The sequence below is a fragment of the Anas platyrhynchos genome, chromosome 1 (assembly GCF_047663525.1).
Source record: "Anas platyrhynchos isolate ZD024472 breed Pekin duck chromosome 1, IASCAAS_PekinDuck_T2T, whole genome shotgun sequence".
Taxonomy (NCBI): Eukaryota; Metazoa; Chordata; class Aves; order Anseriformes; family Anatidae; genus Anas; species Anas platyrhynchos.
Window position 1 is genome coordinate 126,420,153 of NC_092587.1, and position 16,546 is coordinate 126,436,698.

Here is a 16,546-nt window from a genome sequence, read left to right on the forward strand (position 1 = left end):
CTGTTGGCCTTCTTGGGCACCTGAGCACACTGCTGGCTCATATTGAGTCGACTAGCCACAGGTCCTTCTCTGCCAGGCAGCTTTCTAACCACGCAGATGGCTTTTCCAACCATCTTCAAACTTCCAGATCTAGAGGAACGCTTTGACTGCGGCCTAAAAGCCACGTGTATGTAAGCTGCCGCAAGCCAGCTAATCTTCTTCCCATGACCTGCCAGGAAACAGCAATGTAGGCAGGTAACCAAATTAAAGCCAAAACTTGCAGCCCAGTCCTTGACCTGAATAGGGAGTGAGGATCCGGATCCTGGCATTTATGCGTGATAGCTTCTATGCAGCCGAAGTAAATACACCCCGGGTGCCCTGAGCTGGAGGACCATGACGGTGGGAACGATAAACTCCCAACCGACCCTGAACGTGTGCGGGATTTGCTGCTCCACCCGAATCTATACAAGTCTGTGGGTCCGGATGGGATTCATCCCAGGGTGCTTAAGGAGCTGGCTGACGCCATCGCAGGACCTCTCTCAATTATTTTTCAACGGTCTTGTGAATCTGGAGAGGTCCCAGTGGACTGGAAGCTGGCAAATGTCGTACCAATTTTCAAGAAGGGCAAGAAAATAGACCGTGGCAACTACAGGCCTGTTAGTCTCACATCAGCACCTGGTAAAATTATGGAGAAGATGATCCTTGAAGTTCCTGAAGCGCACCTGGGGGACAATGCAGTCATTGGTCCCAGCCAACACGGGTTCATGAGGGGTAGGTCCTGCCTAACAAATCTGAATTCCTTTTATGATAAGATCACCCATCTGGTCGATCAAGGGAAACCACCAGCTGACGTGATCTTTTTGGACCTGAGCAAAGCTTTTGACGTGGTTTCCCGTGGGATCCTACTGGACAAAATGTCCAGCATACAACCTAACAAAAACATCATGCGATGGGTGAGCAATTGGCTGACAGGCAGGGCTCAAGGGCTTGTGGTAAATGGGGCCACACCAGGCTGGCACATGGTCACTAGTGGGGACCCTCAAGGCTCCATTTTAGGGCCAGTCCTCTTCAATGTTTTTATAAACGATTTAGATGTAGGACTAGAAGGTGTTTTGAGCGAGTTTGCTGATGGCACCAAACTTGGAGGAGTTGTAGACTCAGCTGAGGGGCTGAGGGTGGAAAGGCCTTGCAGAGAGATCTGGGCAGATTGGAGAGCTGGGCGATCACCAACCTCATGAAGATTAACAAGAGCAAGTGCCGGGTCCTGCACCTGGGACGGGGCCACCCTGGCTATACGTACAGACTGGGTGACGAGATGCCGAAGAGCAGCCCCGCACAGAGGGATCCGGGGGCGGTGGTTGACAGCAAGTTGAACATGAGCCAGCAGTGTGCCCTGGCAGCCAGGAGGGCCAACCGTATCCTGGGGTGCATCAAGCACAGCATTGCTAGTCGATCAAGGGAAGCGATTGTCCCGCTCTACTCTGCGCTGGTGCGGCCTCACTTCGAGTACTGCGTGCAGTTCTGGGCACCACAGTACAAAAAGGACAGTAAACTGCTGGAGAGCGTCCAGAGGAGGGCGACAAAGATGGTGAAGGGCCTAGAGGGGAAGTCGTATGAGGAGCGGCTGAGGGCACTGGGCCTGTTCAGCCTGGAGAAGGGGAGGCTGAGGGGGGACCTCATTGCAGCATACAACTTCCTCGCGAGGGGGAGTGCAGAGGCAGGTGCTGACCTATTCTCTGTAATCACCAGTGATAGGACCCACGGGAATGGTGTTAAGCTGAGGCAGGGAAGGTTTAGGCTGGACGTCAGGAAGAGGTTCTTCACCGAGAGGAGGGTGGTTGCACGCTGGAACAGGCTCCCCAGGGAACCAGTCACTGCACCAAGCCCGTCTGAATTTAAGAAGCGATTGGACTGTGCACTTAGTCACGTGGTCTAAACTTTTGGGTAGACCTGTGCGGTGCCAGGAGTTGGACTTGATGATCCTTAAGGGTCCCTTCCAACTCGGGATATTCTATGATTCTATAAATAGTGCAGTCAGAGGTCATGGGGCTAGATTTAGAAAAGTCCTGCATAAAGAAGGGATCTCAGAAAAGAAAATTTAAATAACATTAATATCAAGAAAAGGAATTCTGATTGCTAAATTCTTTATCTGTCATGACTAGACAGATGAAAATCTATGATGGCAAGTTTGCCTTTAAGGTCATTTTCTTTTTTATTCATATCTTTTATTTATTTGTATTTTTTTTTTAACAGGCTCTGTACTAATGTTCCTCACAGAATGACTAACAGAAATATGACCTTCGTGCAAATTTTGTAGTTAATTCATTAGGTCAACTCTAACCACTAAGCCCCTTGTCAGGTTATTTCTACTAGTGATAAGGAGCAATTGACCTTAAAACTTTGAAGCCAGGTAGACGAGCTTATTCCACAAGGTCTCTTGGTTCCACCCTTGTTAAGTGAAACCGGCCAGGTGTGGGTCATTTGACCTTTGCTATATAGGAAGCCTGAGGAGGGGTGGGGGGAATTGCCTCCCCCAGGAAAGACTGAGGCTTAGGTTGCCTGGGGTATTTTGCTCTTGTGGTGAATTGGGCTCAACGTTCCTCAGTAGGCTGCTTTTCCTTCATGTTTTCTGCCCTCTCTGTGCAATAGTTTTAGCGTCTCTGTGAGCTACTTACATTGGTGGCACCTTCTTCAGTAAAACCCTGGTGGCACTATTTCACAGCGAAGCACTTTGGAAGTGACTCGAGTTCAGAAGACTACAGGTAAGTGTTCCTGGGTTCTGTGGTTGTTACTGTTGAGGAGTTTGAGTACTTCCTTCACCTTGTCTGTTTTCCGTGAAATTCCTTACGTGGGTTCAAGGCTCCGTTCAAAGCACTGGGGGGGGGTGGGGGAAAGGCCCCCCAAACCGAAGCGCACAGAGGTAAGCCTGACTTACAAGAATGTTCTTAAGTATTTGGAAGATTGAAAAATGGGCTCTGTGAAAAAGGTACATTAATGTGAACGCGGAATTTGCGTTATGGTCAGTAGAAACACACAATGATGGATATCTGGGGCGCAGAGTCGCTGGGGCGCAGAGTCGCCTTTTTTTTTTGTTGTTGTTTTGTTTTGTTTTATACTGTTTGGGGGCAGGGGCAAAATTTCTTGTACACACCTGCAGGAGTTTATAATTATAATAAACTTTAGGTGAAGGAAAACTTCCTTCTCTCTTGTTGTTCACAGAATCACTGAATCTCTAGGTTGGAAGAGACCTCAAGATCATTGAGTCGAACCTCTGACGTAACACTAACAGTCCCCACTAAACCATATCCCTAAGCTCTACATCTAAATGTCTTTTAAAGACTTCCAGAGATGGTGACTCCAGCATCTCCCTGGGCAGCCTGTTCCAGCGTCTCACAACCCTTTCAGTGAAGAAGTTCTTCCTAACATCTAACCTAAAACTCCCCTGGCGCAGCTTAAGCCCATTCCCCCTCGTCCTGTCACCAGGCACGTGGGAGAACAGGCCATCCCCCACCTCGCTACAGCCTCCTTTGAGGTATCTGTAGAGAGCAATAAGGTCACCCCTGAGCCTCCTCTTCTCCAGACTGAACAAGCTCAGGTCCCTCAGCCGCTCCTCGTAGGACTTGTTCTCCAGGCCCCTCACCAGCTTCGTCGCCCTTCTCTGGACCCGCTCAAGCACCTCGATGTCCTTCTTGTAGCGAGGGGCCCAAAACTGAACACGGCACTCGAGGTGCGGCCTCACCAGAGCCGAGTACAGGGGGACGATCACCTCCCTAGCCCTGCTGGTCACACTGTTTCTGATACAAGCCAGGATGCTGTTGGCCTTCTTGGCCACCTGAGCACACTGCTGGCTCATATTCAGCCGACTGTCTGCCATCACTCCCAGGTCCTTCTCTGCCTGGCAGCTCTCCAACCACTCATCTCCCAGCCTGTAGCTCTGCTTGGGGTTATTGCGCCCCAGGTGCAGGACCCGGCACTTGGCCTGGTTGAACTTCATGCAGTTGACCTCAGCCCATCGGTGCAGCCTATCCAGATCCTCCTGCAGAGCCTTCCTACCCTCGAGCAGATCGACACATGCGCATAGCTTGGTGTCATCTGCAAACTTACTGAGGGTGCACTCAATGCCCTCGTCCAGATCATTGATGAAGATATGAAAGAGGACTGGCCCCAGCACTGAGCCCTGGGGGACGCCACTAGTGACCGGCCTCCAGCTGGACTTGACTCCATTTACCACGACTCTTTGGGCCCGGCTATCCAGCCAGTTTTTAACCCAACGAAGCGTGTGCCAGTCCAAGTCAAGAGCAGCCAGTTTCTTGAGGAGAATGCTGTGGGAGACGGTGTCAAAAGCCTTGCTGAAGTCAAGGTAGACCACATCCACAGCCTTTCCCTCGTCCACCCAGCGCATCACTTTGTCATAGAAGGAGATCAGGTTCGTCAAGCAGGACTTGCCTTCTATAAACCCATGCTGACTGGGCCTGATCGCCTACTTGCCCTGCAGGTGCTGTGTGATGACTCTCAAGAGGATCTGCTCCATGAGCTTCCCTGGCACTGAGCTCAAACTGACCAGCCTGTAGTTTCCCGGGTCAGTCCTCCGGCCCTTCTTGTAGATGGGCGTCACATTTGCTAGCCGCCAGTCAACTGGGACCTCCCCCAATAGCCAGGAGTGTTGATAAATAATGGTAAGCGGCTTGGCCAGCTCCTCTGCCAGTTCTCTCAGTACCCTTGGGTGGATCCCATCCGGCCCCATCGACTTGTGCACATCCAAGCGGCGTACCAGGTCACCAACCAGTTCTTCCTGGATAGTGAGGGCCACATCCTGCTCCGCATCCCCTTCCACCAGCTCAGGGTACTGGGTATCCAGAGAACAACCGGTATTGCCACTAAAGACTGAGGCGAAGAAGGCATTAAGCACCTCCGCCTTTTCCTCATCTCTTGTAACTAGGTTTCCCCCCGCATCCAGTAAAGGATGGAGATTCTCCTTAGTCCTCCTTTTTGTGTTGATGTATTTATAAAAACATTTTTTGTTATCTTTAACGGCAGTAGCCAAATTGAGCTCCAGATGAGCTTTGGCCTTTCTAATTTTGTCCCTGCACAGCCTCGCAACATCCTTATAGTCCTCCCTAGTGGCCTGTCCACTTTTCCAAGGATTATAAACCCTCTTTTTTCTCCTAAGCTCAAGCCACAATTCTCTGTTCAGCCAGGCTGGTCTTCTTCCCCACCAGCTCGTCTTTGGGCACGTGGGGACAGACCGTTCCTGCGCCATTAAGATTTCCCTCTTGAAGAGCGCCCAGCCTTCCTGGACCCCTCTGCCCTTCAGAACTGCCTCCCAAGGGACTCTGCCAACCAGTGTCCTGAGCAGCCCAAAGTCAGCCCTCCGGAAGTCCAATACAGCAGTTTTACTGGTCCCCTTCCTGGCCTCGCCAAGAATAGAGAACTCCACCATTTTGTGGTCACTCTGCCCAAGACAGCTCCCAACAATCACATCCTCCACCAGTCCTTCTCTGTTTGTGAAGAGAAGGTCTAGCGGGGCACCACCCCTGGTAGGCCCACTAACCAGCTGCGTCAGGAAGCTATCTTCCACGCTCTCCAGAAACCTCCTAGACTGCTTCTCTGGGCTGTGTTGTGCTTCCAGGATATGTCAGGGAAGTTGAAGTCCCCCATGAGAACAAGCGCTGAAGATTTCACAACTTCTGTCAATTGCCTGTAGAACTCCTCATCCGTCTCCTCATCCTGGTTTGGCGGTCTATAACAGACCCTGACCAGGACGCTAGCCTTGTTGTCCCTGCCGATCCTAACCCAAAGGGACTCGACCTTGTCATTCCCAGCCTCGAGTTCTACAACATCAAAAGACTCTCTCATATAGAGAGCCACACCACCACCCCTTCTGTGCTGCCTGTCCCTTCTGAAGAGCTTATAGCCAGTCATTGCAGCACTCCAGTCATGAGACCGGTCCCACCACGTCTCCGCGATGGCAACCAAGTCGTAGCCTGCCCGCCGCACGATGGCTTCCAGCTCCTCCTGTTTGTTACCCATGCTGCATGCATTGGTGTAGATGCACTTCAGCTGGGCCATTGCCTTATCCCCCGGCCTTACTATTGTTCCCTCTGACACAGCTCCAACAATCCTTGCTTCAGCCCCATCCCCCTTCTTACCTAGTTCAAAGACCTCTCAACGAGCCCTGCCAGCTCCTGGCCTAGGATCCTTTTTCCCCTAAAAGATAGGGACCCGCCTGCGGCCATCAGGCCAGGTGCCGAGTAAAGTGCCCCATGGTCGAAAAACCCAAGATTTCTGCGTTGGCACCAGCCCCTGAGCCACGCGTTTAACAGGTGGGCTTTCCGTGTCCTCTCTGTACCCCTCCCTGCCACTGTAGGGATGGACAAAAACACCACCCGCACTCCTGCTCCATCCACTAACCGTCCCAGCCCCCTAAAGTCTTGTTTGATAGCCTTCAGGCGTCTCTCTTCAATGTCGTCACTACCTGCCTGGACTATCAAAAGAGGATAATAGTCAGAGGGGGGAACCAGGTTGGGAAGCTTCCTGGCAACGTCTCTGACCCTGGCCCCAAGAGGCAGCAGACTTCCCTATGGGTAGGGTCAGGCCAACAAATAGGGCCCTCTGTTCCCCTAAGGATAGAGTTTCCCACAACAATAACCCTTCTGTCTTTCTTGGTGGAGGCAGTCCTGAGGCGTGGAGTTGACCTCCTCACCCTAGGCATCCTCCTGGGAACACTTGCTACCTCTTCCTCACCCACGGGTCTCTCGAGCTCCAGGGCCTCAAACCTGTTTCGTAAGGGCACCTGGGAAGGTGGGACCGGAAGGGGAGGGCATCGCTTGCGATGTCGAGCAGGGACCTGTTTCCATTCCTCCTCAACTCCCAGATCCCCTCCCTCTGCCCAAGGGCGACAGGGCTGAGGTCTGTTAGGAAGCACGGCCGAAAGCATGACAGACACCGGTTGAGTCAGATCATGCTGCTCCATTTTATTGCCCAAATGGCCTAACTTTTATAGTGAACTTAACAGGGGCGGACAGTGTTTCACACAAGATTATTGGTCAAAAGCACTCAGACAAACAACTACAAGAAAACAACCCCCCTTGTGATTAGCGGTCACGTAGTTCTTGTCCTTGAAGCCAGCTGCTGGTAACAATATTTTTCTGAATTCCTCAATTGGGCAATGTGGGAATCATTGTCGTGGGAGCTTCTCATAGTTATTCTGGTAGCTTGGTTTGCTCAGCTACAGCAGGCCATGAGATTTTCTAAGGCCTACTCCTGGTTGCTTAAGGCAAGCTCAGATCGAACAATTGTTCCACGGACTCATGTGCAGGCCCTGTATGCCAATTCCCAACAATTCCCCCTTTTTCTTTTTGTACGAGCAGTACTTGGCCGAAGGTTTTTTCATCAGACGTCGAATACAGAACATAACACAACTACAATGACATAACAAAACTTAAACCTAATAACACTACAATTACTGTAATCACTTAAAGGTAACACAACTTAAACCTAATCACTTAAAGGTAACACAACTTAAACCTAATCACACTACAATTACTATAGTCAATGAATGGTACCCCGACAAGGTATGTAACAGAAGGTGTGCTAGGGTTGGCTAGTCTTTCACAGAAGGTGGTGGTATTCAGTTTCCTAGCCAGGGATACCCAGACATTCTCCTTAGGATCGCAGGCTGTCCTTGGCAGTCCTTGAGGTGTCGCAGCCCACGTCATTGTCAGAATGATTATCAGGAACCTCTTCATGGTCGTCTTCGGCGTGTGCAGATTCTATGGCTGCTTCAGTCCACTTTGCAGGGATCCACGGGGTACCTGTTTCCAGCACCCCTTCAAGATCTCTATAACATTTTTGCAAGTAACCCTTTAACCACATTTATCACAATACTACATGCAATGATGATTGACACCACAGCGAACAGAATCCCTAATCCCTCTTTGACTAATACCAGTAACCATCTATGCATTGTTTCAACCAAATCAGTGAACCATTGATTGGAAGGGTTGATACCATATTGAATCTTTCTCATGTGCTCTTTCAGGAAAGTAATGAATTTGTGAATTGACTCATTATGATCAAAAAGGTTTAAACAGTACATTCCCTTAAATTTCTCCAAGTGGCTACTTCAAACACTGACTCCGTACTTGTGAAACATGATTTTGCTCGACCGATTGCAACTAGTCCTGCTAGTTGCTTACAATCGACTCCCTGTTTTTCTAAAAAGCGCTGTAATAAATCTAGGGCTACTTCGGCCTCCATTTTCCTATGATTTTTGCCGGCACCAATTTCCTATGCTTTCAGCCTGCACTATGGCAATAACCTGCACTATGGCAAAAGCATGCTCTCACTCACACAGTACACAGCACAATCGCACACCCAGAGCACCCAGATGTCCCTCTGGCACATCCCAATCTCAGTCATACCACAATCTCATTCACAAGAATATAATTTAGCTGCTGACTCTATCTGCTGTTTACTCTTCAATATTCTCCTTCTGGCGACAGCCGCCTGTGTCTTCAACGGCTGGTTTTACGCATCGGCTAGGCACCCAGATTGCACCTGTAGGGGAAGAAACACAAGCGTAACCGCGCCCCAGGTAGATCACTTCAGCAGGGCCTAGCCATTGCCCTGTTTTCATGTCTCTGTATAACACCTTCACGCGTGGTGGCTTAGAAGTTTCTGCCCCGGCATGGTGACGTACTATAGGGGGCTCAGTGCTGTCCCCAAACACACATAAATGGTTAAGTACAAAGAGAGCCTTTCCTATTCTTTCTTTTACGTCTTCAACGTCTCTGAACTTTTCTAAGTATCGTTTCATTCTTCCATTTGCCCTTTCCACTATCGCCTGTCCTGTGGAGGAGTGTGGGATACCAGTGACATGATTGATACTCCATAATTGCATAAATTGTTTCAGTGGCCCACTAGTATAAGCTGGACCATTGTCAGTCTTGATAGTGCTAGGTACCCCTAACACAGCAAAACAACTAGTGAGGTGACGCCACACATCCCGAGCCTTTTCCCCGGGTTGTGCAGTAGCCCATATCATGTGGCTATAGGTATCTACCGTTACATGCAAGTATTTTAACCGTCCCAAGGCTGTAACACGAGTGACATCCATTTGCCACACTTCATTAGCTTTCAACCCTCTTGGGTTAACTCCACACCCGAGTCCCATTCCTAAATTATGATTACATATGGGACAAGCCTTCACGATTGCTTGAGCGTCAGCATTAGACAAATTGTAGGCTCGAGCTAGTCCCTTCGCGTTCTGTTGAAATATGGAATGAGCTTCTCGAGCTCGGCAAAATGGTGATAGTGGAGCTTCAGTGACTGTAGCAGCAACTAATCGGTCGGCTCGGGCATTGCCTTCTCCGAGCCCTTGTTCCCACTGATGACTGCGAATATGAATCACTGCATACGGCTTACTTCTCTGTGCGATTGCAAGCTGCAAACTTGTCAATAGTTGAACCAGTCGTCCATTCTGCACTTCTCGCAAACTCGAGTCCTCAATGCGATTGGCTATGCCTACTACATAAAGAGAGTCAGATACAACATTCAATGGAACATCTTTCCATTTTACAAACGCCCATACTACTGCGAACAGTTCTAGTGTCTGTAATGAATCCTCTTTCTGAGCTTGCAAAATCTGATGTTGCCAGCCATGCTCATCCTTCCATGTCACTGCAGCAGTTCTGGAGCACTTACCGACATCTGTAAAGACTGTTATTGCATCTGCAACTGGTTGGGGTGATCGCTTTGGTCTACTTATCCAGCCCTGGTTTTTCATCCAGGACAAGACAGGAGATTGTAATGGTTTTGCTATTAACATGGCTCCATCATGCAATAGAGCAGTTTGCAGTTCCTCAGAATTTTGTATATACCATTCCACTTGACTTCATGGGTAACCATATGGTGTTAGGAGGGGCCCCGTCTCCTTGCAAGGTTCTACTTCGTCCCTTTTTAATTAATTCTGCTAGTGTGGTGATTTTTTCTTGAATTGTTTGTCGTGGCCGCAACGGAGGAGCTAGCCATTCTAGTACCACTGTATCTCCCTGCTTCTCCCCTGTTTTTTATTTTTTGCTGTGTTATCGCACCCATCAAATATTGGGGGCCACACAGAGTAGTTAGATCAAGAGGCGCACCCTCTATACGCCAATGTGTAGCCCGTGTTGTAATCATTGAGGCTATTAGCTGTAGTGCTTGTTTTTGTTGGTCTGTAAGCTGAATTGGTGCTGCTGGATCTGTCCCTCGTAGCAAAGGTCATAGCTGATTTAACAGCTCGTTGGGAATGCCAACCACTGGTCGAATCCATTGCAAATCACCCATCAGCTTCTGGGCGTCGTTAAGAGTCTTAAGGTCTGATTGTATTGTCAATTTCTGCGGTTGGATCGTAGCATCGGTGATATGTCGTCCAAGATATTTCCATGGGCTTGTCTCCTGTACCTTCTCGGGGGCAACTACTAATCCTCTCTGTTTAAGTTGTTTCGTTAGTTCATCCTTTTGCTGTGAAGAAAATGGTGTTGACTGGGCCAATAGAATATCGTCCATATAATGATAGATTATTGTTCCTGACCGTTTTCGTCGCAACGGCTGTAGAGCATCGTCGACATAGAGTCGACATAGAGTTGGCGAATTTCGCATTCCCTGCGGCAGGACCGTCCACTCAAATCTCTGGTCCGGCCCTTCTCGGTTTATTGCAGGAAGTGTAAAAGCGAATCTTTGTTTATCATTTTCATGGAGAGCAATTGTGAAGAAACAGTCCTTTAAGTCCACTATGAGTAAATGCCATCCTTCAAGTATCATCGCACGATTAGGCAACCCTGGCTGCACTGCTCCCATATCGTACATCTGCTTATTTACCGCGCGCAGATCGTGGAGCAGTCAATACTTTCCCGACTTCTTTTTAATCACAAAGATAGGTGTATTCCACGGGCTTGTTGACAACCTTAAGTGCCCCTGTTGAAACTGTTCTTTAACCAGCTCATGCGCTTGTATCAGGCTTTCCCTTTTTAACGGCCATTGCTCGACCCACACAGGATCATCATTCTTCCACCGGAGCGGGATCGGGAAAGTCCAAACAATGGCCATATCTATAAAGGGCGTTCCGAGGTAAGGACCATTCCCATTTGAGCAAGGATGTCCCGCCCTATTAGTGCGTGCACCCCGTCAGGCAACGGAATAACAGAGACACAACATTTCACCACTTTGTCCCCTATTGTCCACCGCAGGGGTGGTGACTGACGGGCAAGTGTCATTCCTCCTACCCCGGCCACCGTGGCATTGGTTTCAGATGTTGGCCAATGCTGCGGCCAGTTTTGTGTGCTGATTATAGATACATCGGCTCCCTCTTGTGGCTGGTCGGAGAGGAACGGGTTCCCCCTCGGTGTTGCTGTGTATGCGGCAGCGTTTTGTGTCGTCACGGGGCGACTCTTCCCGCTCTTCCGGCCGTTTCCCAACACCTTGTGTCGACATACCGCTTCATTGGGATTGCCCGACTGACAATTTGAGCACCATACTGCCCCAGCTTTGCAGTTTCGTCTCACGTGTCCAAAACCACCACAACCAGAACATCGCAAGCGGGGTGGTATTTGGCCACTAGGGGTGGTACTTGACCACCAGAGCGTGAACCGGCCGTTTGCAAAGGAGCAAGAGCTGCAAGGACCTGACTCTGTGTAAACTGAGCATGCTCTTTCATAGCCTGTGCCTGCTCTCGCATGCTGTCACCTAATTGCTTTACTGCTTCTACTAACATAGCCTGGGGGCCTACTGGTACCTGAGCCAATATTTCCAACCCTTCCTCGATTGTCCATGTCCCGGGTAAGGAAGCCAATATATTGCGAGTAGAGGGGTTGCTATTCTGAATTGCGCACTGTTTTAATATCATGCCCTGGAGGTAATCAGGCACCCCAGCCGCCTGTATGGCGTTTGCTACGCGGTCAATAAAAAGCCCAAATGGTTCCTCTCTACCCTGTTTGATTCCCATGTAGGAAGGTATTCCCCCTGGCCCCTTTATCCGATCCAATGCTCTTCTGGCCATTCTCATCGATTCCTTCGCTTTATCAGGTCCCCGCGAGGCCTGTGCTTCTGTCCTAAAATACGGTCCTACCCCCATCAACTCTTCCAGCGTGACCCCATGTAAAGGGTCCCCAGGTGCTCTTATCACTGCGACTGCTTCTTGACAAGCAGCCTGCCAATGGGCATTAAATAAGAGCTGCTGGTGTTGGGTCAATATTAACTTCATTATGCTACGTATGTCTCCTGGAAGCAAAATATTTGTTCCCCAAATATAGTCCAACATCTGTCTCGTGGGTTCACCTTTCAGACCTGAGTCGTTCACTGTGGACCACAGCTGAGTTAACAATTTCCAGTCCAAATTCACTAGATTAACCGTAACATTACCCTGGGCGTCCGGTGGTGAATATACTACCGGGAAGGCCTCTTGAACCAATTGTGCAGCTATCCCGTGTTCACCCTCGTGTAGAGCCTCATCTGCTATTTGCTTCCACACCCTCTGCCTCTCTTGAACACCTTCTATAAACGGGCTTGTATTTTTTCTTTCTGGTTTTTGCTCTCTTATTTCCTCATCCATTTCCCCACTTTTGTGAGAAGGAGCCGGTGGTGCTGCTGGTGATGGCGAGAGCACCAACGCCGACTCTGAGAAGGATGATGAGAGAGGAGGAGGCTCCCATTGCCCCATAGCCCCCTGAGGCAGCGTTATCGTCCTCACTGAAGGCGGCAATGGGTAATCCCCAGCTCCCCCCATCCCTCCCTGTTGAGGGTTAACACTACCAGCACTTCCTGGCAATCCCAGTCGCTCTGTAGCAGCAGCAGCGACTCTCTGCTCAGCCTGATGTATAGCTAAGGCATTAGTGACTGCTCTCCAAGGCTTCAATAATTTTTTAGCAGCCTTATTTTCATTAATAACTTCATCAAACAATTTGTCCCCAAATTTACGCCACTCTGTTTGTTCAAAAACTGTATCCAGATTGATAAAACAACCCTTTGTTACTCCATATTCTAATAATCCTAGTAAATCCTTTTTGCAGTCTATACCCTGCGTGCTCCGCTTTTCTAAAAAGCATTTGAGCAAATCATACGCCGCTTCTCTCTCCATACCTTTATTTATGCTGTTGCAGCCTTTGCGAGACCTCGTTCCCGCGTCCCTGCGCAGTTCCGTTTCCCGCATTTCCCCGCGGATCTCTTCCCACGCTCCCCACGGTTTCTTTTCCCCGTGTCTCACCGTGAGTCCTTTGTCCGGGTCCGTGTGTGGAGTTTCTCAGTGCCTCTCAGGTGTTCCAGCTTCTGTCAGGTCTGTGTCTTTCAGAGCCGTCCGTGGCTCTGCAGCGTCTCTCAGGGCTCTCTCCGTCCGGCAGGAGTCCCTCTGTGTGCCTCGGGTGTCCCGGCGCCGCTCCGATGTGCCGATGCTGCCGCTCTGATGTCCCGGAGCCGCTGCTCTCCCTGGGCTCCCGGCGCCGCCGGTCTCCCGCTGTGCTGCGATGTCCCGGCGCCGCTGCGATGTCCTGTTCAGGTCTCAGCCTGTTCGGGCGCCATTTGTTAGGAAGCACGGCCGAAAGCATGACAGACACCGGTTGAGTCAGATCATGCTGCTCCATTTTATTGCCCAAATGGCCTAACTTTTATAGTGAACTTAACAGGGGCAGACAGTGTTTCACACAAGATTATTGGTCAGCAGCACTCAGACAAACAACTAGAAGAAAACAACCCCACCTGCAAGAAAACAACCCCCCTTGTGTTTGTATGGGCGGGGGGAACGCTCTGCCCTTCCTGCTCCCCCTACCTGCGCTAACTGCTGCGCCACAGCCTTCTGACACGCCGTGCCCTGTTTGCCCAGCCATGCCCTGCGCCCCACATTTGGGGACCTTGCAGTAGCACGATTCTCAGAGAACCCCTTTCCCCCCCATTATTTTTATTCCCAACTCAGGTAGCCATGCCTTTAACAGCAGCTTCAATTTTTCTTCCTTTACTCTCACCGTCTCTGCATGGTCACGCTGGTAGAACCACAGGGTGGCACGGGCCTTGGTCCCGCTCTGCTCTCTTCCTTTCACAGAAGGACGCTTTCCCCAATACCTCAGAAACTGGTTTGTACAGCTCGATAGGCATGAGCCAGGCCCCAGCACGTTACAATGATTTGTGTTACTTTGGAACTGCCAGAGTCAAGACACCTTTTTTTCAAGCATTCTATCAGTTTTTTAGGATTTTGCAGTTGTTCGGGGGTGAATTTCCAGAACACTGGAGTTGCCCGCTGCTCTAGATGCCTGCCCATATCCTCCCATACTCCCTGCCACTCGCAACTATCCTGCCTCCAGGCAGATATCTGGATGAGATTCCTCAATAGTTGTTTAACTTCAAGCAAAACCTGAAGCATATTCAGGAGGCATAACAACAAGAACATGCTGGTCTGAGTATCCCAAGGATATTCAATATCTTGGAGAACTATTGTAACTAGCTTGGAGGATTAGAGGGTGGTGAAGGAGAAAGGGAGAGTGAACGAGTATGAAAAAGTATCTTCCCCTTTCCCCGCCACAGACTGACTCCACGATGAAAAAAGGCGATAGGTATAATTGCTAATAGTTTCCGAGATATGGTTTCCAGAGTATAGAGTTGACGACATCACTGAGTACAAATACCAAGTTAGAGTCATGACCAGATATTTCATCGTCTCATAAGCCACTGCTACAACACACAGTACCATAATGATCTTAAACCAGGGCCCAGAGAGGATAAACAACATGACAGAGAGCCCATACGGAAAACAATGTGCTATAATGCTCAATTTGGAAAACAGGCACAGCAGACTTGGGATAAAAGCAATCAGTATTATGACAACTAACTATTAAGCAAGTCTAATACTTATAACAATTTTAGTTTAACACACTCTGGTCAGATCTGTTATTATCTCAAAACTTTGTGCCCCACGTTGGGCGCCAGAATGGACTGTTGTGGTTTAACCTGGCTGGCAGCAAAACACCACATAGCCATTTGCTCAACATCCCCCCTCCCTCTCTGGGATGGGGGAGAGAAACGGGAAAGTGAAGCCCGTGAGTTGAGATAAAGAGAGTTTATTAAGACACAACAACACTACTAATACTGTGTAAAAACAAGTGATGCGCAACGCAATTGCTCACCACCCGCTGACCGATGCCCAGCCTAAACCCATGCAGTCCGGCACACCTCCCCAGGCTAGCCAATCCTATATATTGTTTAGCATGACGTCAGATGGTATGAAACACAGCTTTGGCTAGTTTGGGTGACCTACCCTGAGTCTGACCCCTCCCTTCTCTTGCTGCGCAGCCAGCCTGCAGATCTGGGGACCAGATCTGGGGACCTTGCAGTAGCACGATTCTCAGAGAACCTCTTTTCCCTCATTTTTTTTTTTTTTTTTTTTATTTACAACTCAGGTAGCCATGCCTTTAACAGCAGCTTCAATTTTTCTTCCTTTACTCTCACCGTCTCTGCATGGTCACGCTGGTAGAACCGCAGGGTGGCACGGGCCGTGGTCCCGCTCTGCTCTCTTCCTTTCACAGAAGGACGCTTTCCCCAATACCTCAGACACTGGTTTGTACAGCCTGGGAGAAAGATAGTCTCTCCTCACTGGTGGACCTATTCCAAATCTTTCTCCACAGCCGAGACGCAGGCCTGCAGGGAAGAGGAGAGGCTTTCTTCATACTGCTTTTGACTTACATGTTGTGAAAGCGGCATTTCTTTTAGGAACAGCACAGTCTCGCAACTTCCACTTAGTGAAAGTTATGATAACTCCACCTGTACCTTCCCCATCGGTTTCTACTCACTGCAAGGCATAATCTGAGTGCACATTAAGGCACCTTTTTCCACACTGCCTGTTGTTGAATCCTAACAAATAGTTAAGAACATTCTTCAAAGTCATGCTTACCTGTAAGCACTTGAGCTTCTGAGTTGGTGGGGCTTTCTTTTTAGCTTTCATTCTCATTATATTTGGAAGGGCTGGAAAGGGAGCTTAGAAGCCACAGAAGTAATTTCACTGAAAACAGACAAGGTGAAGGAAGTACTCAAACTCCTCGACATTAAAGAACCGTAGAACCCAGGAACACTTACCTGCCAGCTCCTGAACTTGAGTCACTTCCACGCTGCTTCACAGTGACTTCGCGTAACCAGGGTCTCACTGTACTGAGAGGGCACCAACAACGTAGCTAGCTCATAGAGTCACTAAAACTGTTTCACAGAGATGGGAGAAAACGTGAAGAAATAGCAGCCCACCGAGGAACACTGAATCCACTCCACCACAACAGCAGAAAAGCACCCTAGAGAACCTGAGCCTCAAACTCTCCCACCGGGAAGGCAATTCCCCACAAGTCCTCAGGCTTCCTATATAGCAAAAGTCAAATGATCCACACCTGGCAGGTTTCACTTCACAAGGGTGGAGCCAAGAGACCTCCTGGAATAGGCTCATCTACCTGGCTTCAGTCTTTTAAGCTTAATTGCTCCTTGTCACTACTAGAAATAACCTGACAAGGGGCTTAGTGGTTAGAGCTGACCTAATGAATTAACTACAAAAAGTGCACAAGGGTCA

General features: G+C 49.4%; 1 long non-coding RNA gene across 1 annotated transcript; it reads right to left on the reverse strand.

Moving 5' to 3' along the window:
* Positions 1-7,004: 7,004 nt before the first annotated feature.
* On the reverse strand, positions 7,005-16,328 carry LOC139999643 (uncharacterized). Its single transcript, XR_011805148.1, has 3 exons — positions 16,072-16,328; positions 15,448-15,636; positions 7,005-8,538 (listed from the first exon to the last, which is right to left on the reverse strand). It is a non-coding gene; the product is annotated as an uncharacterized lncRNA (long non-coding RNA).
* Positions 16,329-16,546: the final 218 nt, after the last annotated feature.